Source organism: Megachile rotundata, chromosome 6 (genome assembly GCF_050947335.1).
Source record: "Megachile rotundata isolate GNS110a chromosome 6, iyMegRotu1, whole genome shotgun sequence".
Lineage (NCBI taxonomy): Eukaryota > Metazoa > Arthropoda > Insecta > Hymenoptera > Megachilidae > Megachile > Megachile rotundata.
The window spans coordinates 3,118,087-3,142,947 of record NC_134988.1 but is presented as its reverse complement, the minus strand read 5'-3'; the positions used below and the strand labels follow the sequence as shown (position 1 = coordinate 3,142,947).

Sequence of the window (24,861 nt, the reverse complement as noted above, 5' to 3'; positions counted from 1 at the left end):
AGGGTCGTGGTTCTGGACAACTTTTTCCTCTTGCAAAATTGACGGAAAGCTTTTGTTTTCGAGATATTACAGAAATTGTTGTTAACTTTTGAAGCCAACTTCGAACGATTTTTATGTCCTTCTAATACGTTATTAGTAGCATGATTCTAAACGAGTTTTTCCTTATGCATAATTGACGGAAAACTTTAGTTTTCGTGATATTAGCAAATAACTATTGTTATTATTATTAGTGGAACGCCCCGTGCTATGCACGGGAAAGACAAGAAAGGGCAATTACAATGCACTGTACCAAAACACTAACTAAGCTTTGCCGCTTTGACACGCAACTTATGCAGCAAGATGAGTTCACGTTGACGTTGGTGTATTATTCCCATTGCTTGGTACAGTCTCCCTACCGTTCTAACAAACATTTTTTTTATTTTTTAGTTGCAAAGGATTATTTTTTCTATGCATGTTCGGCGGTTTTTCCTAGGTGGGCGGTCCGATCGGAACAAAGCCTTTCGCATCTTGTGGAGTCTAACTCCCCATTGATACGATTATCAAAAATTTTTTCATTTTTTAGTTGCAAAGGATTATTGTTGCAAAAAAAGTTGAAAAACGAATATCCATGTTGTCTATTACTTAATTATGTTCATGGCATTTACGCAGACAAAAAAAAGCCCGGAAGGACTGCCTCACAGTACCCTATACAATTCTTCCCATTCCACTAAAAAGCGTGAAATAAAATAATTTTCAGAAAAAAATACACCGACTTCGAAATGCACTAAAAAGTATAAAATAATTTCTATTTCCTAATGAAGTAATTTCTATATCTTTGAATCATACAATTACGTCACAGATATGAATTAAACCTATTTACTCGTTAGGCAGTATATTAAATACATTTCAACTTTTTCGGAGGCGGCGCAAAATTAACAATACCTCAGTAAACGTTGCTGCCCATAACCAGTTGATTGTGGTATGGCGTATTGGAAATTAATAAATCCCGAGAAAGAATACGAACCATTATAGATATATCTGGTAATATACGTAAATGTAATGACTGCATCTTCATTTGATCAACGTTTCTGATATAAATGAAATTGAATCGACTTCGTTCGCGTGTAGAAGCCATGGATCTAAGAACCTATAAACGGAGCCCACGACGCGGGAATTACCAAATTTGCGACAGATGGGCTCTAGCTTTATAGTATATGCGGCGATCGAGTCTTTCCGTCGCATACTCTATGAATATAGCCCTTTGCGGACTACCGCCGCATATACATATGCGTTCTGCGTAAATCATCAAATTGGCCGAAGAACTCATATATGCGTTTGGCGAAAACAGTTGATTGAGCCGAGAAACGCGTACATGTGTTCATGCACGTAAATCTGTGCATGTACATATAATATGTCCAGAATTTGACTTGGAATGCTATGAACGAAAACCGCGTTTAGGCAGAAATATACGCCGGCAATTTTTAATGACTATCGCGGCAGGAGCTCGGCCCCACGGTTCACTTCGAACCGTCCCGTCCGCAAAGGGCTAGATAGACCATAGTTACATTCTATACGCACTAACACCTACTTCGCCGCGTGCTGTCGAGTTATATGTATAGAAAAAAAAATAGCTATACAAGCTTTGCCTATGTTCGGCTGTCCAAAGGTTGACATGTTCAAAAAAATCTTTTAATTTTGCGCCGCCTCCGAAAAGGTTGAAATGTATTTAATATACTGCCTAACGAGTAAATAGGTTTAATTCATATCTGTGACGTAATTGTATGATTCAAAGAAATAGAAATTACTTCATTAGGAAATAGAAATTATTTTATACTTTTTAGTGCATTTCGAAGTCGGTGTATTTTTTTTCTGAAAATTATTTTATCTTCCTTGCCTCCCGCAATGATTGCGAATCACTATGCACATACCTAAAGCCAGAGATGGGGGGCGATAGGGAGTACCTACCTTGGGTGGTGGCGCCGTTTATGCGTCGGGTCCTATGCGCACCTCCCCCGGGGAGTGGGGGGGTCTATGAAGATTTCCCCTCGTAAAAAAAAAAAGAAAAAAAAAGTATCTACCTATTTACGGGGGAGACGACTTTAGACCCAGAGAGAATGAAAGAGAATTGCTGGTGCTTTTGCACCGACGTGGTTGGGCAAGCCGTAACGGTGCCTGGTTGCGTAACAGTTGTGGACTTTCTAGAAGCGATCAAACCTTTGTCCAGGTTGGAGTTCGATGGCTTCAACTTACTTTATAATTATTGGCTTAACAGGCGCACCATAGGTCTTGCAACGAGCAAACAGAGAAAAGGGAGAACCGGGAGGACTGACAGAGGTTTTTATATAACCTGTTGGTATTGAGCCAGTGCGTCACTACTTATGCCTTACTAATTTCTTTAATTGCACGTATTCGACATCATTATGAAGATATTACACTTCGCACAAGTACAATTTACGCGTTAAGATCCTCCGTGCGTCGAATACTGCCACCAGTACGCGCCCATAACGCGAATCAAATGCGATATATGACTCGAACGACACATTTTTATAGAGATACCTTTGGACCTTCAAATTCTTTTTTTGAATAAGTTAGTGTAAAAAATGTAATATAATACAATTTCCAGAATATTACGTATAGAAATCAGTTGTGCACCGAACGGAAGGTATAAAATGTACGTATAACTTCAACGACAATAATATTTTTTCCACAAGCGAAATTAAAAATTCCAATTTATCCGTATTTTGTCTTTGAACTTATAGTTTACATATGTGAAATTTGATCAAAATAGTACAAAGTTTTATTAAAAAAATTTGCAAAATAATGTTAATTTTTAACATGTTTTTTAAACAAATAAATTTTTCAAAAATCCACTTAGGCCATATTATTGGCCTTCTAAAACAGAAAAATTTGCACTTTTAATTTTTTGTCTAGGCCTAATAGCTCCTGAAATATTCGAGAAAATATATTTTGCAACCCCAACTTTAAGGGCCATTTTCACCCCTTCAGCATGGACGATGGCCGATAAAAAAAAGTACGTATCAAATATTTTTTTGCGTTCTATATCATACTCAAAGCGCATCAAAATCGGCGATTGGCGATTGGGTAATGTTCCTTGTAAGAACAGCTAATCCGCGTGATGACAAAGCCTGGTACAAGAGCTACTTTGATTTCACCATGAAATGCTCTAGTGAAGTAGTTAGAGAGAGCATCTTAGACAAAATGCAAACACAAATTAGCAGTTTCCTAGAGAGCCCAGATGAGACGACCGATGTCAACGTGGCGTTGCTACAGGGGATAGGATTAGGTGAGGGCGCATTCGACGCAACGCTGCGTCACAGCACAGTCAAAGTGCTTGGCTAATAAGTATAGCGGAGCTGCTGTTGCCATGGGAGCATGCGCTGTTTTGGTCAGCTCTGTTTATAACCTGACGGTTAAAAATTTAACACGGTTTGTCACTGAAATCTTTCCCTTCAGAGAAGGTTTCGCAGCAGGTCAGTGTAGGTTCCTAGCAGAAAGGTATAGCAAGAACGCTAGTGAAGTATAATATATGTAGCATCTACTATCAGCGGACGGGCGATGGATATCATCAATGAACGCAAAGATTCTGTTATCAGCTTCTTTAACAAGATTGGCTTTGGTTTCCTGAACGAAAAGAAGGATAGTATAACTGCGATGGGTGGTATACTGCAGGGAGCGCAGTCTCTACTGTGTAGCTATCGGGTGATGATACCTGCGGCGTATCACATCGGCGAATTTCTTAGCCTAGCCTAGCCACCTTAATGGGGTCTGCGTGAATGGGGTCGACTTTCACTAGCTTAGAACGAGTGCTCGGGAGGGCGATCGCCGTCGTCATGCTTGCGTTTATGAACGGCTGTATAGCTTATTTCACGACAACACCGCTTGCTATTGCGGATTGTGTTGCTCAAATCATTGGGTTCGTTGTGAAGGATCTGTGTAGCGGAGTTGCAAATGACTACGATGTTTACGGCCGCCAGATCTCCAGTAACGACAAAGCATGGGACCTGGTCTTTGGATTGGGCGCGGGCTGCGGGATTGGTTACATTATCAAAAACCAATTGTTGGTCACAGCTCAAGCTGCTGGTGCAGGAATATTGACAAACGTTACAGCGATCTCGTTAGGAGTTTCTGCATCAAATAGCATATTATTTGGTTGCACGGGTAATGCAACCGTGTTTGTCAAGCAAGTGTACTTGTTCACGCGAGTGCAAGACGGAAACCTACTATGGAACTCTCTTGGCGCAGTTATCACCGCACTCATGCAATCGCTAACCATAGACATTAAGACCGCAGTCCTTGGTGTGATCGTCACTGTTTGCTTGATTGTCGTCAGATCTGGCTTGCGCACGTTAAAGTACCAAGCAGGTGCGTCCTGCAAAAGTACTAGACAGCAAGACGGCACAAACGCTTACGTCGAAGAATACTTCGGCAATTTTGACAGCTTTGCCATGACAGTTCTGTCCACAGCATCATGTTTAGCGAGCCCGAGCTCGCTCTTTTCTGTACTAATAGCATGGATTTCTAATTGCTGTAGGCGAGGCACCACAAATCGAGAAAAGTTTTGGGACGCCTTCGAGGCGTACTCTGGTGTACCGATTGCAGTAGCCATCCTATCCGAGGGTATTGCTACTCTTGGAAGAACTGAGGAGTGTGAAAGACACTCCCTTGACTTGTTCACGCTAGCATTGGGGGTGCCTAGCTTTATCGTAGGCGTTTTCAGCTGCGTTTATTGGGTGAAGAATTCTACGGTAGTACATGCACTCAATGACGTGTGACAGAATGTAACCGGATTTTTGAGTTTTGCGTAGCGGTTCGCCAAAGACACAATGAACAAGTTTCTTAGTGGGATGGGGACTGCCATCGGTGATGACTTCGTCACCGGTGTGTTGCCAAGCTGGTGCAAACCTGAACAAGAAAATACAGTACTAGAAGAAAGGTTCACCTTGATGAGAGCTGAGTCACCTTCTGTCAATCGGTGGTTTTTAGAACGTGTTGTGGCTAGCCGCGTTAGTATTGTTGAGCGACTGCATTACTCGCAACCAATTAACAAATTTGACCATTATGGGTGCGTTCCACCAATGACCTTTAGGCAATTTTGCGCTAAAAATGACCAAGGCGTCTCTATCTGCCGGCGGTATGAAAGTGCAGTACCGTTTGATTTCTTCTGCATGGCGGCAGAAGACTTAACACCTTGCGGACGGATGACGAGATATCTCGTCATTCCTATTTCGTCGCTCGGAGCCGTTGACGAGATATCTCAACTTAGAGATATCTGACGAGATACCGGACAAAAAATGTCCGGTCACTGGGGACGGTTAGCAACAGAATGCCCGGTCCGCAATGTGTTAACAAGCATCATAAGATGTTTCGCGGCGGAGGTTAGCATTGATGCTAACGTCGTGATACTCACGAGGGCTGATTGCAAAGTTGACATAGAAATGGGATACCAGAAAGGGGTGGCCACGCACGTTGTTAGAGTTACAAAAGGTATGCTGGCTTTGAGTTTCTTAGTAGTTAGCTTAGAGGGAAAAGACTCTAGTACAAACTACGTATTGGAATATCGCGTGCCATCGGGCTTGCTGGATATGCTTTTCGTAAAACTTAAGAGCTTGCACCCAGCCATTGAAGCACTGACCGGTCCGTATGTTGACGTAGAGCTGGAGCAGTTTGTGTTGAGAACCAACCATTTATGCGCGTGGTCTGACCATGGCATAGCCATCCAGAGACAAAGAATCTTTACTGGACTGAGCATAACGGCGGTTGACAAAGCAGCGGAAGTATTTGGTCTCGTGAATAAGGTTCAGGAGAACTCCTTCGACCTTGGGCTCATCCCAAAAGACTGGTGTTCCACACCGGATAACTTATCCGATGAAGAATGTGCACTTTATCAGTGGCTTCTATGGTCGCATTATGAAAGCCGCTCTATGTTGACTTCTGTAGTAGACAGGTTGGACTGTGCTAAGCACTTGCCTGTCCGTGTGCTCGACTGTTGTACAACTCTATGAAGGCACGTAACTGATCTGTCCAACCTAGACGGTAAAGTAGAAAAACTAAGACCTTCTGCTGGAGATCTTGTAACGATCACAAGGAAGAGCGATGCCAGTGATTTGAGTTTTTTTGCCTTGATTTAACTAGTGGTCTGGATGGACTCGACACATGGGTAAACGCAGCGTGGTGGGCCGGTGTAAACATATATTACATCTTCAATGGCTCTAATTATCTATGCACATTGGGGGGATATTGTTCGTGTAGTATCGCTATTGTGGTGTCAACCCAGACGACTTTGGGTTTATTGCCTTGTGCTACACACTTAGATCGGTGGGAGGTCACGCATTCACCTAAACGTGACAGCGTTGATGACGACAAAATGCCCGAACCAGATGAAGATCTAACGATGCGCTTGAACGGCGTCTTGGATACCTGGTACGGAATCAACCCGTGGAGACGCGGGATCTGTGGTAAGAGAAACGACGGTGTTCAGTCAGCTTATGGTTGGCTGCCTAGTGTGAGACAAATTTGGGGAGGAACTAAAGAAGTTCAACACAGTGATAGTATCATACAAGACTTAGTAGGAGGAGTGATCAGATTGTATGATAAGATCACAGCCCGCGAACAAGCGCCTAAACGCAAGGTGGTATCCTTGCTTGAAGACTGGAACTCGTCAGTTGTATCCAAAGAAATAAGGAAAAAGCAGCTGAAGCGAGATATCGAAATCGATGCCAAGACGCTCGATGTAGAAGTCGAGATGGCTGCTGATGAAACTGTTTCGAGGTACAACCACCTAATTGGGTATGAACAGCCCACCCTTGGGGTGACACCTAGGTGGCAGTGGTTACCACGCGATGGGGACTTCTCTCGCGTGATAATGTGCACAACTGCTGACACAATAAAAGCTGGACGAGCCACAGAGCGATACGCTAGCCGTTTGACTTTCGAGCAGTGGAACAAGATCGAGAAATGCTTGCGGGTTTAACTACCCAAGCGTACCTCAGACGAGAGCGTTTATACTAACCGAGGGGGATTTAAACTCCAACAGCTTCACGAAAGCGATCCCCCCAATTCTTTAAGGATGTCAAGAATATCTTGGATCCTTGTAGCGGCTTCGGTGGCTTTGCCGAGTATTACTCCACAGCGATGGCTCAAAAAGCGTCCAAAGTGTATATGATGTCGTCTTTGTTCGAAAAGGGACATCGGGTGCCCATTGGGGAGCTTCGGCAAACAGGAGGCAATAATGTCAACGTCGTGATGTTGACAATGCCTCTCGCAGAGGACCGAGGCAATATCAAGGATTCGAGATGCGTCGCGCGACTCATTGAACAGAGCAACTCACTAGGTGGGTACGATTTGTTGGTGTTGGATGCCGGAGAGTATTCAGTGGACGGCAATAAAAATCGATCATTTTGGTTATCCAAAAAGAAAACAGGCACGAGTTTCTTGTCGGCTGTGCTCGCACTGATATATGCCTTGGCACCCGGCGGGAAAGCATGTATTAAGGTTAACGGCGTGTGGCCAGGAATAGAAGTCGTCATACATGAACTGACTAAGAAATTCGACAAAGTGAAAGGGATTAAACTGGGAACAACGTCACTGTCTTCTCCTGAATGGTATCTGTTGTGCCAAGGAAGGTCTGACAAAGTTTGTGACACTATGAGAGCGAGTTACTTGGTGCGAACGGTCTGCGAGGAACAACGGAACCACTACCTCCTAATGCAGCAGATAATTTATGCCAAGGGGAGAGGATACCGATCTATAAAACGCGGAGATTGATTCGTGCCAGGACGAAGAACTCAAGTGCTCCACACGCACATCAGGGCTGATTCTAAGCCAGACGGCCAGACCTTAAATATTGAGTCTACTACAGGAAACTTGAGTGAGCACTGGAACCCCAAATGGGATGAGAGATTTGCCCTGTTTCGAAAGAAAATCTTAAAGAGGTGAATGAGACTGCTGCCTATGGCCGTAACAAAGTTCAACAACTTATATAGCACAGAGACTACAGCGTAAAAAAGGATGAGTGCCGCCCCTAAAAACATCAGAAACAACCTTATATCAGAGTATGTTGGGCGTGTTTGGGGCATAACGGATGAGAACAGCACGTTCTGCCACACGAAATCCACGGAGAAGTGGAAGGAGAGTTCAAGAAAGAAAAGACTCGATGTCAACCCAGGTCAGATGGACACTAGTGCACTCACAAAGATCTATGAGGCCTTGCATCACTTAACCAGCTCATATGGGAAGAGCTTGCTACGTAAATGTAGGTTGCCTGAGAAAGAAGTAGTCGAGAGACTAATAAACAATCAAGGCAGCACTGGTGCTCTTGACGAGAGGCACAACTTAGGAAAAGATATGCTCCTAAATCCCAACTGGTACAACAAGGCTAAAGCTACTGTGACGAGCTGGGCCGAAGGGAAGGCGACAGATGGATATTTCACCTGCCGTCCAAAGAACGAAGCTAAGAAAAAGAAATGTGTAGACGATGGGGCTTTAACTGTTGAATCAAAAGAAGAGCTTACTGAACACCTAGAGCAAGGCCATCGATTTATACAGTTTGCCGACGCTCGCACTCGACTAGCTCACTATGTGCTTCTCGGTGATTTGCTCAGAAAAGCTGGAAAAACAAAGATATATAAAGGTACAATCAATGGGACACCTCCTATATACGTAGGTAGGGTAATGAGAGCCCTCTGGGACATGAACAGTGACCCGGAAAAGAAAGAGATTAATGAAGGAGTTAATCCAAACTGTAACATATCTTACAAAATTTTAAATGGGAGAACGAAACTTGGTGGTCGAGGTGCCACCACAGCTCTGTGTCGCGACTATAGTGGCTGGGACACAACTGTGACCCTTGGAGAACGAGTCGTAGAAGCTGATTTCTTTGTTCGCTTCTACCCACCAACGCTGAGGTCAGCTATCATGAACTGTTTCCTAGAAACTTCATGTCCGATCACAGTCGATGATGATGGTAAAGTGTGGTTTAGGACAGGACAAAGAGGGAGCGGGAGTAATTTCCGTTGGAAACACTGCCTTAATCGCTGCTAACACAGCGGTTGTCATAGCCGCATGCACAGGCTTATCGCTCGAGGAAGTGTGTAAGACTGTTGCCGAAATAACCTACTTAGTAGGATATGTCGACGAAGAGACAGTTTACAAGACGATCGAGATCACACGCTTCTGCCAAAATAGCGACGGAGATGACACATTTTTTATTACGACAGCTGAGTGGGCAAAAGCGATCACGAATAATCTAGAGGAAGTTCTAACTCCCCAAAAGAAAAGGATAAGGAGTGGAGACAAAGGCGGGGCGAAGCTTTGTGAAAATTTCACAGAGATCGACTTCTGTAGCCACACGTGCCACCGGGTGGAAATCAAGGAAAAGATATGGTGGCTACCCACGCGCCCCGTATCAGATGTCTTTTCTAAGATGAGGCTGACCTTAAAAATCAAAACATGTAAGTGGGATCCTGCCAGTGACGAGTGTGTCGAGGTCACTCGAGCCAAAATATTAAGTTACTTACTCTTATATCCACATATTCGTAGTGTAAGGTATACATGTATACATTTACTTATTGTTAGTATTACGGGAGATGGTACTTTTAGTCATTACGATTTCGCTAGACGATGGGAATGGCAGGCGGACCTAACCAAAATGACAGCAATGAATGCTTTCAAAAGCGTGTATAGAGTTAATTCTTTAGATGATATAGGGTTTATGCAATTTAAGCACGAGAAGAAGCATTTCATTATACTTAAAAACAATACTAATTTAACCTTTAACAAAACCAGAATCAACCTCAGAGAATATCTGTGTTTGATGTTCCAAGCGACCCTGCTGCTGGGGGTCGCTGACTCTAATGTGTTACTTTGGGACACTAGTCTAGCGCGCCATTTTGTGGCATACTCAATCACCAACAAGGATATGTCTTCGGCAGCCAGAGAGGTTCATGTTATAGTCAGCGTGGGCTGTCGTAGCGAGCGCACGTGTCCGGGGGTCGCTCCGCGTTAAAATCCAGTTTCGGTGGGAAAAAGTGGTAAAAGTGTGGTAAATAATAGTCTTTCTTCCACGACAAGCGAGCGATGGCCTAGCGCAGGGGGACCATATCCAACGACAGGAAAGCGTGCCGGGTTGCTGCCACCCTCCGTCCTTGTGGCGGGGGCGGGAGATAGTTTTAGCGAGTATGCATGGAAACTGTCCCTCTTCAAAGGGCGTTGGAAGCGTGAGTCTTACACTATCTGGGCTGTCTTCCCAGATGTCCGTAATTGGATTTCTGTCTTCCTAAACTCAAAAAAAAGGAGGTATAGGCAGTCAAGCCTACCCTAAAGTCTGTAAGGCGGCAAAATTATGTTATACTTTTCAGACGTGTGTAGCTGAATCTGCTACTCTACCATAAACGCTGCCAGCCGTGTCCCATTAGAGTTCATTAGGCCACATGGTCAACGCAGGGCGAAAAAAAATTTCGGCTAGCGAAATTATAATTTATAACATCTTTTCATCTGCCGAAAATGGGAGGACTCTAGTAGGAAAAAGACTCCATTCTGTAGTGTTTAAGATGCTCTGGGCCTTTTTTGAAAAGGGAAATATATACTGCGGAAAGACGTCAAGCAAAAGATAACCAGTCCAGCCTCTGATACTGTACCATTTAATATTATTCAATAAAACTCTACCCTTACAAACACTCTGTTGCGAGTACTTATCTACCTCGCGACACTTGTCTTTCCCAATAGACCCCAATCCTTGAGACTTGAACTACAAATAAACAGAATGCGACCGACCAAGCATACGATTCAATCATGCTTTTCGCTAAGGAATAACAAATAAATTATTTCTACTTAACTGGATACCGATTCTGAGGGGAACTGAACCCTTGTGCGAGTAACTGAGCGGAAGGTACGGAACAGAGAATCGGGTGAGCGAGTGAGACGGCCATTGGGAAGATGAGCGAAGCGTGATTAGCGCACTGCGGCTGCCTCTTCAGAGCCTACCCACTAAAACTCTCCGTTTTTCGGTTGAATACCCATGAATATTGGGCTAATTATATTCAGAGCAATTCGGAACATAAGACGGCCATCCGGACGGAGCAAAGTAATATTAACCGTTTGACTGCTACGCAGCGCAAAAGCGCTACGATCGTTTGTCTCGAAAACCGCGATGCAGCGCTTTTGGGCTGCGAGTTTCAGTGTGTTTTTGGTGCTCCATGGGAGTGAACGTAATCTAACCTCACGCGTAATTTGTAAGAGTGCATTCTTATACATTTTAAAATAATTTATTACCGTTTTTATATATTATTATTAAAAAATAACCATGTCACGTGCTATTATTTCGGACGTTGATTCGATTCCTAATGATTCTGAGGATGGTGAAAGAACAGATACAAGTAGTGATGATAGCATTATTATAACACATCAAAGAAAAAGATTGAAGATTGAAAGTGAGTCTTTTATCTCATTTTCATCTTCAGAAACAGAAGAAACACCAACTTTTACCAATATTCCTCCGACAAAAGTGTTTTCCAAAGCAACAAATGATTTTTTCGAGACTCCTGGACCTAAATGCCCCCCCCCCCCCCCCCTCCAGATGCCACACCCATAACATATTTCAATTTATTAAGGGAAACAAATCGACATACTATCCAGTTTTTTGTCTCGCACACTGTTTCGAATAATTCTCGAGCAAAAAAATGGACGTCGACAACAATATACGAAATAAAAGCCTTTATTGCAGTCTTACTCGAAATGGGGATTACGACAAGGCCAACAATTGATAGTTATTGGATAAAAGGTTCTCGACATATACCCATGGTTTAGGACAATGTTTTCAAGGGATAGGTTTCAACTGATTTTGAAGTTTTTTCACTTGATTGACAATAGGTTATTATTTGAACCAGGTCATCCGAATTATGACCCATGTGGCAGGTTTGATATGCTTGTCAAACATGCAAATACTGTATTTCAGCGGCATTATATACCAAATCAACAATTATCTATCGACGAGTCGTTAGTTGGTACTCACTGTCATTCTGCCATAAAACAATACATCACAAACAAAAAACACTATAAATGGGGGATTAAATTTTGGATGTTGTGCGACTCAATTTCTAAATATTACTTGGGTTTTTTTGCTACAAAGGAGTTAAAAATACAGATGACAGAGATTTAGTAGAAAAATATGGTCTTGGATTTACGGTATTGCAAAAATTACTTTCAATTGGAAATTATCTGCACAAAGGCTATCATCTGTTTACAGATAATTTTTACACAAGCTTACGCTTGGCCAAAGCCCTTTTGAAACAAAATACATATCTAACTGGAGCAATTAGACGTAACAGAAAAGAGACTCCTCCAGAAGCTAAGAAAACAATCGTAGGAGATTTATCCAATGCGGATACTAATAGTGCGACGATCAAGAAAAAGAAAGAGAACTTTGAATACGAAAAGACGAAACCAAGCATGATTGATGACTACAACAAATACATGGGAGGTGTGGACGAGTGCGACAAAATGTTATACGCGTATTTAGACGGGCGAAGAATTCTAAAATATTGGAAAAAAAGTAGTATTCAACATATTTGGAAGAATAGTGCTGAACTATTTTGTATGTTTCCAACACTACCGAAAAAAAATGAACCGGCTCAAATCGAAAATTATTGATGATATCGAAAAGGAGTGGATGAATCATAAAAATAGCGTGTCAATACAACCATCTTCATCAACCAAAAAATTTGCGCTTGAAAAATTACGTAACTTACGACAATGTGCGGTGTGTAGCAACAGAAGGAGCGGGATCAAGCCATCACGCCTTATTTGCGCTCGTTGTAAAAAAGGCCTTCATGTTATTTGTGCGGCAAAACATAGTTATACATAAATTTTTCATGTAAGAGTCAGTGATCTTCCCCTACTCAAAATGATCCTTTACGCGCTGATCATAAGAGAAGATCAATAAACTTTAAGTTATTTTTTTATAAATTTTAATTTAAAAAAAAAAACAATTTTATGTTCATTTTTTCTTATTCACAATCACAATTAATATTTGTTCTTTATAATACAAAAAGAATTATTGAAATTGATTGATATTTGTCTAAATGAAAGTGTTTTATTTGACAACATTATTTTTTCCTTTAAAGAAATCAAAATATGTACCGCAATTTTCGTGCATTCTTGCAAAAATTACTTATTGTTAGCACTTGTTTGTTAATGCAGTTCGTGGCCCTAGACGCGAACGCGGATTCCTACCCCAACGGTTTGAGAATCCGGGCCCCAGCCGTCTTGACGGCAGGGACGAGTGTGTAAACGCGCAAACCGGGGCTCCACGCCCTGCACCACGCCTTAAACCCAAAGCGTCGACCCGCCCTCCAAGGCTCGAAGGGGAGAAGGTGCCTGGCTTACCAAAGTCTCAACATCTGTCGACTACCGCCACAACCCCGCAGAACGAACTTCTACACAGGGACGCTGTGATGCCCCAGCCGGGCAGGGACGCCCGACCAATAGCTCGTGAGGTCATGGTATATCCAGGGGCTTTTATGCTATTGACCATATACAGTCACAAATTCACAAGTCGGTCGCTGTGACAGAAAACGGGTTCAGTAGACGCGTGCCACAATCTGCCTTAGCGTACTATGTGACCGCAATATCTTACGCCTGATTGCTAGAGGCACTAGATACATCTGGCCGACCATTCACCTCAGACGAAGACAAATTCATGAGGATGGTCTACGTCGGGAATTATCAAGTCCAGTTGTTACTTACCTATTTCATGCATAGTATTGGAAACACTAAATTGAATAATAGAGAGGTGCGCTTACGAGCTAAACCTCGCAATTATGTGACATCTACCGAAGAAGATTCAGCATATCCATGTCTAGCAGTATACCCAACGAGAATAACATGTCATATGCTAGTGAACCAGATTTCGATCATGAATGGGATCTGCCGAAAGTTATTGTACCAGATGACGCTAACGCAGGTCATCCAACTGAGAACCTGCTCGGATATAAACGTCACCACTCCAGATACAGTGGTTGATGGATCTGGTTTCACAGAAGATGCAGCCAATGAATCGACGCGCCCACCTATTCCGCTTTTGTCGTAACTATTAAATGCGGTTCAGACTGAGCTGACCGCAACTAAAACCAAATTAGTCCCTATGAACAAAGAGGACGTTGGATCACCGGCGCAAACAGTGACAATAAAGCAATCAGTTGCATCTACTTTTTCTTTTCGTTTACGGAAGACAGAAATCCTTTATGGACACCTGGGAAGATGGCCCAGATAGTGTGGAGAGTCACCCTTTCGGCGCCCCCCCCCCCCCCCCCCCCCTAATGGGAACGGTTTCCACGCATACCCACTAAAACTGTCTCCCTCCCCAACCCTGGAAGATGAGGGTGGCGGAAACCCGACGAGCTTCATCATCAGTGGGGACATGTTCCACTCGTTCTAGGCCGTCACTTGCATTCGTGAAAAAAGACTGACGCCCCCTCTTTCAGCGTGTGGTCTGCATTCAGGAAGAGGATGCCCATACGCGATGGATCTTGGCCCAGGTGGTTTCATGAAGGTCCTCGTGGAAGTCTTTGCGCAAGCGTTCCAACTTCCAGCTTCATCCTGTAACGCCACCCACTGCCGCCTTCCACCGCGTCTGAACATACGGCCCTAAAACTACGACCTCTCCCCAACACATCGCACCTACTAAATTGTGAAGATGCTCGATACCGCGTGTATGTTACCCTATTCCCCCCGGGATGAACTTTAAAGGTGTGGGGGCTCCAGTCGTGTTTTTCGAGAGTTCCTGGGGCCCCCTCATGCGTCGGAGAAGGATCACCGTGAGGGTTTTAGCCGGTAAGAATCCGACATAACCCCGCGCCCGCCGCCGCAGCAGCAGCACGCAGCGACATAGATGTATTATCCCATATCGATAATAATCAATCAAAAAGAGGACATACTCGAAATTGAAATAGAAAACGGTGTGATAGTAGAGTTTGTAAACATTTGTTCAGTTTGTTCATGTGGATTTATGTTTAAAGTTCCAATTGTTCATAGAGAAAGCATTAAATTTACATATCAGTCATTGTATCGAACTAACTTCCAAGGTTCACATACAGTTAATTTTGAACTACATGCTGTTAATGGTAGTAGTCAAGTAATATTAACTTTACAGCAACTTTAAGATAGCTTGATAGAGTTGCAACATATATTTGCGTACTCCTTATTTAATTATACTTCGTTCTTTAATATTAATAAGCAATATGACTACACCTGCGACTACAGTGAGCTATAGTGTCAGCGATAGGAATAGTCAACAGTAGGAATTACAGTTAAAGAATTTCTAGATAAGCATACTGGTTTAGATTTCAATTCAACAGAACTAAGAAACACATTTAAGACTCACTGCGATGATTATATGGAAGATTTGAAAGGCGACGTAAAGTCAAAAGCTGTAGAATTTTGCTCTAAGGTAATTTACGAAGTCGGGCTAGAGTCTAGGAAAGTGAAAAAGGACACAGGAGACAAAGTATGGAAGTTTATTTTTAAGGTTGGAGATGTAGATCATTTCGTTTTTATAGCAACACACAAGCAAGAAAATGCGGAATTTAAGCCTGAAAATACCCGAACTACCATGATATTGTCTCTTCAGCAAGCAGGATTATTGGTCCATGAGACCCTAGCTAGATTAGTAATTCTTAGGGATCAAAATGGCAAGACTCTGCTCACACCATTAACAGAGGCATGTTTCTGCAAAGATGATTTACAAGAGTTGGCAGATGAATTTTGTGTAGAGCGTAGTAATTTATTAATTAGTATTAATTAAAACATTCAAAGTGGTGGGCACTATTTGTCCAATAGTGATATAGACATTGCCATGTGCGCTGCTCATGCAGCTACGAAAAACGTAAAAGACGTAAGCGAGCCGGCGTATGATTGGGATATACGCGAAATTTCGCCGAAGCCCCCGAAGTTTTTTTTATTACACAAACATCTATAAGCAAAACTGTTACAATTGTTACAATAATAGTCAATTCGGTTAAAAGCGCTTTATATAAAGACGTTTTCCCCGAAAACAAAAATTATGTGCTGTTCATAGGCAAAAGGTTGCTGCAGTTGACCAACAGGAGGGTGCTACACCTTAACTCCCAGCGGAAGGCATGTCAAAACATTTATTATCTGAAGGCAATGAAAATGCAACAGGTGCATAGATTGGTTGCAATATTGAGTTTGACAGAAATAAGATGATGGAAAAAAAATGACAATAATGAAAAGGACAATAATTTATTTACGCTGCAATCAATATATGCTACATTTCTGGAATCTGTTGACGATACATTGGAGGAAAACATGCAAAACGATATTGACAAAGAAATCGAAAATGTCGTTTCGTATGTAAACAGTAAGATTGACGTAGGTCGTTTATGTTCTGCCGAGATTAGTGAACGAAGCATTGTCAACTTCCGACACGTTTTTCCTGAAATGCAGATTGTCAGCCCATTGGCAGAATTCATGCCAGTCAACTGATCTCGTCATAACAAAAACAATGCGTTCTGGTCCCAAAAGACAATATTTCATTGAATGTCGAATGTGTCACTTTAAAGATGACTTTTGAAGTGAACCGATATCTAACAAAATATTGAATGTCAATCGAGGTGCCGTGATAGTACCATATTGACGGGGACTGGATATACGCAATTAGAAGAATCGTTACCCGCAATAGATGTAGCATGTATGAGCGTACATACGTTTGCTAACTGTCAAGATGAAATGTGCAAAGCTTTAGTCGCCGCTACAGAGAAAGAAATGCAGGAGGCTGCTAAAGTGGAAAGACAATTAGCAATTGAAAGAGGTGATGTCACTGACCGCATCACATATATATTTTGATGATAACGGACGGTTCCTGGATAAAAAGATCCTACCGTAGTGACGATTACGATTCTCCTTTCGAAACGGCTATTATCATAAATTATCGTACACGGAAAATTTTAATTCTGTGCGTGCGAAACAAATATAATAAATTAAATGTTACGGTCCGCGAACATGAATCTTATAAAAACTTTGGAACTAATCAGAGTTCCACCAGTATGGAAAGTGATATCATCCTCGAAGGCTTTCGTTGCAGCTTAGAAATGTACGACTTAATATATTATAAATATATTGGGGATGGCGCAAGCAACGTGCTTAACAAATCAAGGGACTTCCCCACCTTACCCTAATGTTATTGTGGAGAAGATTGAATGCATCAATCATCATCAGACGCGCAAAAATACGCGTAAAATAAAACGGTCGCGAATTTTAATATTTGCTGTTACATTTTTTTTTATTAACATTTATTTAACTTTTTTTATTGATTATATTGATTTTACACTATAAGTATACACAAGTGTATGTGTGAAACAGTGCGAAAAAAAGTGACAATAAAAAAATTGTGACAAAGGTGCGTAACATGAACAACACGAGAAATTTGTGTATCGCCAAAGGTGAAGAAAATGTGGAAAATGGCGAAACAACAAAAGGCAATAAGAAAAAATTGCCTCCTTCGAACAGAAGTTATTCACAAAGAAGGGCGTGGCACAAAAGAAGAGAGAGAGGAAGAAATCGGAAACTGTTGACAGCGGAACTACCAAGCAGAAAGATATTGCTGTGCAATTTATAAATCAGCCGTAAACATCCCATGGAATTTATTGTCCATCGGAAGAAATTGCAGAAAGTACCATATCGGCGGATAATTCGGACTTGGAAGAAAATTCAATAATAGAAAAAATAAAACGACCGAGCCAAAAGAAACGTCGTCTATCTACGATGGCTCGAGCATTGTGAATATGCACCACATGTTTCAAGAATAGAAAAAATAAGCACTCAAGCAGGGAGCAGGGAATACTGCGGAATAAAATACCTCGAAATAACCGGCATGAAACGGTCGCGCCTGATGATAACACTTTAGCGTAGTACATTATGCGCTACTACGAAGGTGAAATCCACAGGCGACCTTCTAAAATTCAAGCAAGGAATGTAAATCGAAGTGATAATGCAATGTATGCCAAAATGGTAGTTTATAAAACATCAAAATGATATTGTTAATACGTTCACTGCCATTGGAAACATCGTTCTACGGTTGGAGAATATGGGACTATATCAACTAATAAAAGAAATACTTCAGCCATTAGCAGCCCATGCAAAAAGTTTATTATATAACTGTAATAATAATCGTGTAGAGAGCTTCAATAGGGTAATCGCTGAAAACGTTGGTGGAAAAAGGTTAAATTTCAGCCACACAGATTCGTAGACGGCAAGATGTGCTGCTGGCGTGTTAGAATATAATACGAAGGAACCATTGTCACGATTGAATACAGCGATGAAGAAGATACCGTCTCAAATTTTATTACATATGGAAACAAGACGAAACAAAGAAATGACAAATATTGAGAAACTAAAGGAAACAGAAATCGTGACACGTGTTCGCAAACACTTTCGCTCCGAAAAAGATTGTGATTATGAGCAAACGCTACAAGACTCGACATGGATGAAAATATTTATAAGTTGGAGAAAGAAAAACATATGGCAGTACTTCGCAATTGGCAAGGAAAGAAAGATGCTATTCAAATGCAAAAAAAATTGGACAAATAAAAAATTCACGGTGGTACAATTACAAATCAAAACTTCTGACGGCATCCAATTTCGGAAGTGTGTGCCGTCGAAAAAGTGGCACATTATGTGCTAACTTGGTTAAAAAATTAATATATCGAAAAATTGTTAACGTTCTCGCAGTTACATACGGGCAAAAGAGCGAAGAAATTGCCCACGAAGAACTGAAGAAATATACAGGGAGAGACATTGCAGAATGCGAAATCTTCATCGACAGTTCCTATTCGTTCATAGGAGCATCGCCGGATGGTGTCACCGATGAAGAGGGCATCGTGGAAATAAAATGCCCAGAACAGCCAATAATTTGTTTCCGGAGGAAACAATTAAAACGATTCTAACCGACGGATATTTGAAGATGAAGAAAGTACTGCCCTAAGCAGAAGCCACCAGTACTGGATGGAAGCTCCTCATGCATCGCGGAAGGATCACCGTGGGGGTTTTAACCGGTAAGAATCCGGCATAACCCCGCGCCCGCCGCCACAGCAGCAGCACGCAGCGACATAAATGTATTATCCCATATCGATAATAGTCAATCAAAAAGAGGACATACTTGAAATTGAAATAGAGAAAGGTGTGATAGCAGAGTTTATAAACATTCGTTCAATTTGTTCAAGTGGATTTGCACTACCAAGTGCAACGACAATTTGCACGTAACCGGTAGATCATACTGCATATTTTGCATTTGGACGCGGAAAAGGATAAAATGCACAACCATTAAAAAAGAGGGCAGGTTTGGCAAACTGAAATGGAGCCAAAGTTAATTAAATTTTATATGGAATGCAAGTTACCGGAATATATAGATAGCTGGTACAACAGGGGTATGCCCATTAAGGAACCCGAATATATAATAGAAGAAAGAAAGCTCTTGAAAAAGCGAAAAAGATTACAAAAGGTAACGCAAAAATTGCAACGATCGGGTGTCGAATTGCGCTATACGGGGTGTTCGGCTACTGGTAGGCATAATTTTAGGAGGTGGTAGCTGGAGTGATTCTGAACAAGTTTTTCATTTATCAAAATGCTGCTTAAAGCTTAGTTTTTGAATTATTAACGCGATTTTGAATTATTAGCGCGCGACAGCGTGAGCGACAGCTTCGAATATGACGGCCGATCGTCGTCGTGAACGAATGTATCGATACTGTCGGTATAACAGGTAAAAGTTAAATCGAATAATGAATTAAGAAGTTAAGAATAATATTAAATACTTCGTAATCCGTAAAAGAGAAATAAACCAATTAGTTGTTGTTTACAACAACCAGACGAAGTATATTGTATTTATTTTATACCTTCAAAAAGGAAAAGGCATAAATTCACGAAAATTAATTTTGTCAACTATTCTAATGTAGCAAACGAATAAATTCACGTTTCAAAACGAATTAATACCTTGCCTATGAAATGGGATACTACTGGAATAGAATATCTAATGCAATACTTCATTGAAGTGAAATAAATCAATTGCTGCGTACGTTTAATTTTAAAAATACAGAAACAACTTAAATAAAACTTACCCATTGATTCATGAAGAAACTAGCTTTGATAAAAAATATTTGAGTCACCGGGTATGTACACTGATCAGAATATCAACAGCTGATATCCTGTCAGGGTCAATGAACTCTCAATTTATTTCACTTTCTCTTTCTAATAATTGTACAACATAAGCTCGACCGGTAAACAGCCGAATGAAAACGAGTGAACGATTATTCATAGATATGTATGTTTAATGATACGCTATATTCTTCTTATAAGATATCCGAATTGAGAAATCGAAATTATATTACATATTTTGTTAGAAAACATTGTTAGACTGGCCACGTATCGCGGGGCATACGTCGCGAACGGTGGCCATGCAACGATGATCTATTGAACGACTGCGGCGTCGATCGAGAGTCATCGTTTATTTTCGAAAGAAACGTGTCGAAATAAAATGTATCGTTATTTTTAATCAAAAATTCTATTTTCTTACTTTCAAGATAATATAGTTTAAATTATTTATGAATATTCGTTTACGTGTTTTCATTCGTCCTATTTACGTGTTGAACTCGCAGTGAAAATTAGTGAAAAATGGGTTGGGTTCTAGAAAATGGGGTACCCTCCGATTTAACTGATTTATATATCAAAAGAAAGCCCTTGACTTGGCGATTTTAACGGTGGTCATCCCACCCCTTAACTCCCACCCCTCTGCCCCCTAGAAGCCAAAAACTGAAACGGTCCAAAAAGTGATTTTTCCCCATATCTCAGCGAGTTTATTATTTCCATCCCTTTTTTTTTTATAATCAGATTTGGTTAGGTTATATCCTTTGGGTCGGGGGTGCAGGGGGAGGGGTGTAGACCCTCCCCCGCCAATACGTTTAGATTTTGAACTGTATTTATATTTCTTGCCTGGTGAGTGTGAATGCTTGGTCTGCGCCCCACCGCAGCCGAACCTGCCAATCGAGCCAAAGCGTCGAAGACGTGCAATATAAACTTTCAATTATATTAGGTTAGGTTAGGTAGGTTAGGTAGGTTAGGTAGGTTAGGTTAGGTTAAGTTAGGTAGGTTAGGTCGGTTAGGTTAGGCAAGGTTAGGTAGGTTAGGTTAGGTAGGTTAGGTTAGGTTAGGTAGGTTAGGTTAGGTTAGGTTCGGTTCGGTTTTTTACGGTTAGATTCACCTAACGTATAAAAAAAAGGGATAGAAATGATAAACTCGCTGAGATATGTGGAAAAATCACTTTTTGGAACGTTTCAGTTTTTGGCTTCTAGGGGGCAGAGGGGTGGGAATTAAGGGGTGGGATGACCACCGTTGAAATCGCCAAGTCAAGGGCTTTCTTTTGATATATAAATCAGTTAAATCGGAGGGTACCCCATTTTCTTGAACTTAACCGAAAAATGACAGACACAAGTGATAATGAAAACTAATAATGAAATATGACAGTGATAGATGATAGATAGTGAAGTTTCTAAAAGGTTTTTGGGAGTTTCTGTATGGTGATTTATTTATACTAATAGTAAAAATCGGTGGATCGATCCGGTGACAAACATGCAGTTTCATTGTGATTATTTGCGGTCAGTGATGAGATATTGGACGTGTTTTTTCGCGCATGCGCGGCAATTTTAGTCTCAGTAAAGTACAAGTTTCAATAAAATAGGATACCTTAATCACCCCTCATTATTTTTCAAAAATTTTTATAATTTGGTTGTGAAATATGAATGTATAGGTTGGATAAAATTACATTATATACATATTTTCATATTTGAGGAACAGATGGAAAGAAGGGTACTAAAATAACTGTAAGCAAAATATATATATCGGCGAAGGGCCAGAGGAAAGCGGAAGACTTTGCGCACATCCATTTTGAGAAAAATCTTGCTTTGGCTACTATGCTGACATAGCCGATCTGCTATCAGATAAGGGGTTCCCTCCAGTCTGTTGGGTGCTTTCTAGCCCAACAGCAGTAATGGAACCTAGAGAAAATTCCTTACAGCAGGCAATGGAGTCAAGTGATATCTTTGGACCTCGTTGGTTGGACTGGGCTCCGACTCTTGTGCAGTGGTGTGTCTATGACTCGAACACCTGCCGATATAAGCGAAAACTTGGGCGCGGCGGAGCGGCATTGTGGTCATTAAAGCTCAAATTGACAATATCCTGCTATCAGATAAATCTATAATTCCGGGACTGGCTCACTGGATACATGAGTATGATCGCCAGACTTATACGACAAATTACAGACGGTATCCAACAGATTCACCACCAGAATCAAAAAGTATTATCATTCACTACTTAAAAAGAGAATCTATTACAGTCAAAGAGGTCGTTGATCAGCAGTAGCAGTAGCAATAGCCAAGAAGAGAGAGTTTAAGTGGTCCAACGCAAGATTTTTTGGAAAAATGTGCTTCGAAATGAAATTGTAACAAACAGCAACTGAAAAGAAAATAGCGGATGCCATTTTTAAGTATATTAAACACCAATCCATGACCATGAATGAAGAAGTCCTAACAAGGACTATTCTTCGTATGAATGCGCCTTTCCAAAGTTTAGAAGGGGAAACCTTCATGAAACCTTCTTTAGACTTTTCTTCTTGGTGCACAAACTTCCGTTTGAAACTTACTTTACCACTTTTTGTTGAGCTAGATCGACCTGACCTGCATAATGTTCATTCTATCACACAAATGTTCCCTTTAATATCTTATTTATTGCTCCAAGATAGATTTAATCCTCTTGAGCAAGGCCCTACTAGAAAGCCTATGCAAAGACCACGATGCTTTTCCTTATCCTGAGGCTTGGCTGGAGGGACTACGCCAAAAGGGTTGGACCCTTGCAACTATCGTGTTGACTTTCTTGTCCTCATGGATTTGTGGTACATCTGCAATGTTATTCGGACAAGGGGATAATCAGGTTATTCTTTTAAGAATACCCCCAGAAACTCAATTACAGGAGATGATGTTAACAAAGGACCAGTACGTTCAACAATATTTGAAAACACTTGAAGCTTTGTGCACAAAAGCAGGGATTGTTATCAAACTGGAAAAGATTTGGTACTCTCAACATCTGTTTGAGTACTCGCACAAATATCATTATAAGGGCATACAGGTGAGTGGTGCCCTAAAAAGAGTGGGAAGGTTGGCCAGCGAAGCAAATCAGGTTATCTCCTCTCTAAACAGTAAATGTGGTACCCACCAATTTGATAACATTGTTATACAAAATAAAAACAAACTTTGATGTCATAATGGCAAAGATTACATATTCCACAGATTTCACTTGTAAATATAGAATAGGTTGTATTTCTTGTGAGGCACATGGCAACCTTCATCTTGTGTTTGAGAAAATAAAGAGTGTATTCTGTGACGTGGTATTTTATACCCATCACAAGGAGCCTCCTCGGGAGACCGGACAAGTCATAGGTCGTTGGCAGAAACCGTCTAGAGAGAGAACGAAGCGCGTATAATATCGTAAGAACGAAATCTGCCGCTGCATTATTTTGTATGTACCGCTGGAGAATGACGTCACTGTCATCGAAGGAGCGACGTACGTCGAGGGAACTCGCCGCTGCTCTACCGCTACCCCGCTCGAACCAACCGATGGACCAAGAGAGGCAGCGGAGGAAGAGGAAAGAACCCAGCGAGAAACAACGTACGCCGAAGGAAAGTGCCGATTCCCTGCCGCTTCCTCGCTGTGGCCCTACGGTAGAAGAAGAGAGGCTGTGAAGACGGAGGAGGTCCTGCCGAAGAAGACTTCGATAGAATTCGGAGACTCCGGCCGAGGGTGGGGGAAGGCTACGAGTGTCCTAATACCGGCGCAAGGGCTCGCGGATTATTATTCTGTATTCGGCACGTGCCCAAGTTCGTAGTAAAAAGTTCTGTAGCGTTCCGTGAGGAAAAGCGAATCCCGAGCTCTGTCGCCCTGTGTTTGGACACCTTGGTAAGCCCCCTCAATTACCGTTATATATATGTATGTAAAAGAGCGCGAAATCGAGATTGTCATATCGTGGGTTGTAGACCACCACCTGGCTTGCCATTCACGGGCAGGTTCTGCAAAGTGTGACCGAAGTGGCTTTGTATCGTAGGGAAATTAGTTTAAGTTAGAAGGGTAAAACCCGGGGGCCCCTGTCCGGGACGGTTGCGGATCCCGACGTCCGGACTTTTTCGCGTTGGCGAAAGATCGCTTCTCGATCTCTCGAATCGCCACTCGGCTGGATCACCGAACCTGTACCGGGGAATGGTACAGCGCAAGCTACAATCAAAGTATCGTCTCGAGTAGGCCTTTGCCAATATTGTACCCTCCCACGTCTCGATTTCGCGAACTCTTGGTACGGGAGTAGATGGTCAGTGCATGTTTTATCGTACCGGACATTTCGTGTTTGTCGCGCACTTCTCGCCTTCTCTCTCTAGACGGTCGCCGATACAGAATCGTTCCGCGTGTAAGATTGAGTCGCGTCGCGTGTAAATTTAAGTGCGTTAGATTCCGTAGCGTTTAGTATAATCGCGTTTTGTCGCGTCTCGTCGCGTTGCGTTCCGTTAAGATAATTGCGTCGCGTTTTGTTAAGTATTTGTGTTGCGTTTCCGTTAAATTAGTCGCGTCGAGTATCGTTCCGGGAATCGAGGATATATCAAAGATTGTATTCCGCTTAGGAACTTGCATATTTGGTTTCCGTAGCTAAAATCTCGCGGAGATCGTATCTCGGCCTTCCGCCGAGAGCGTTACGATTAAATCGCATCCCGATACTGGATCACTCTATACGCCTAGGTTACTTAGATTTTAAATAAACACCGC

At 41.8% G+C, this 24,861-nt stretch overlaps 1 protein-coding gene across 4 annotated transcripts in view; it reads right to left on the bottom strand.

Annotated features, from left to right (window-relative positions):
- LOC143264620 (uncharacterized) overlaps window positions 1–24,861 on the bottom strand; it is a 188,496-nt gene that overhangs the window by 110,773 nt on the left and 52,862 nt on the right. The window lies entirely within an intron of this gene.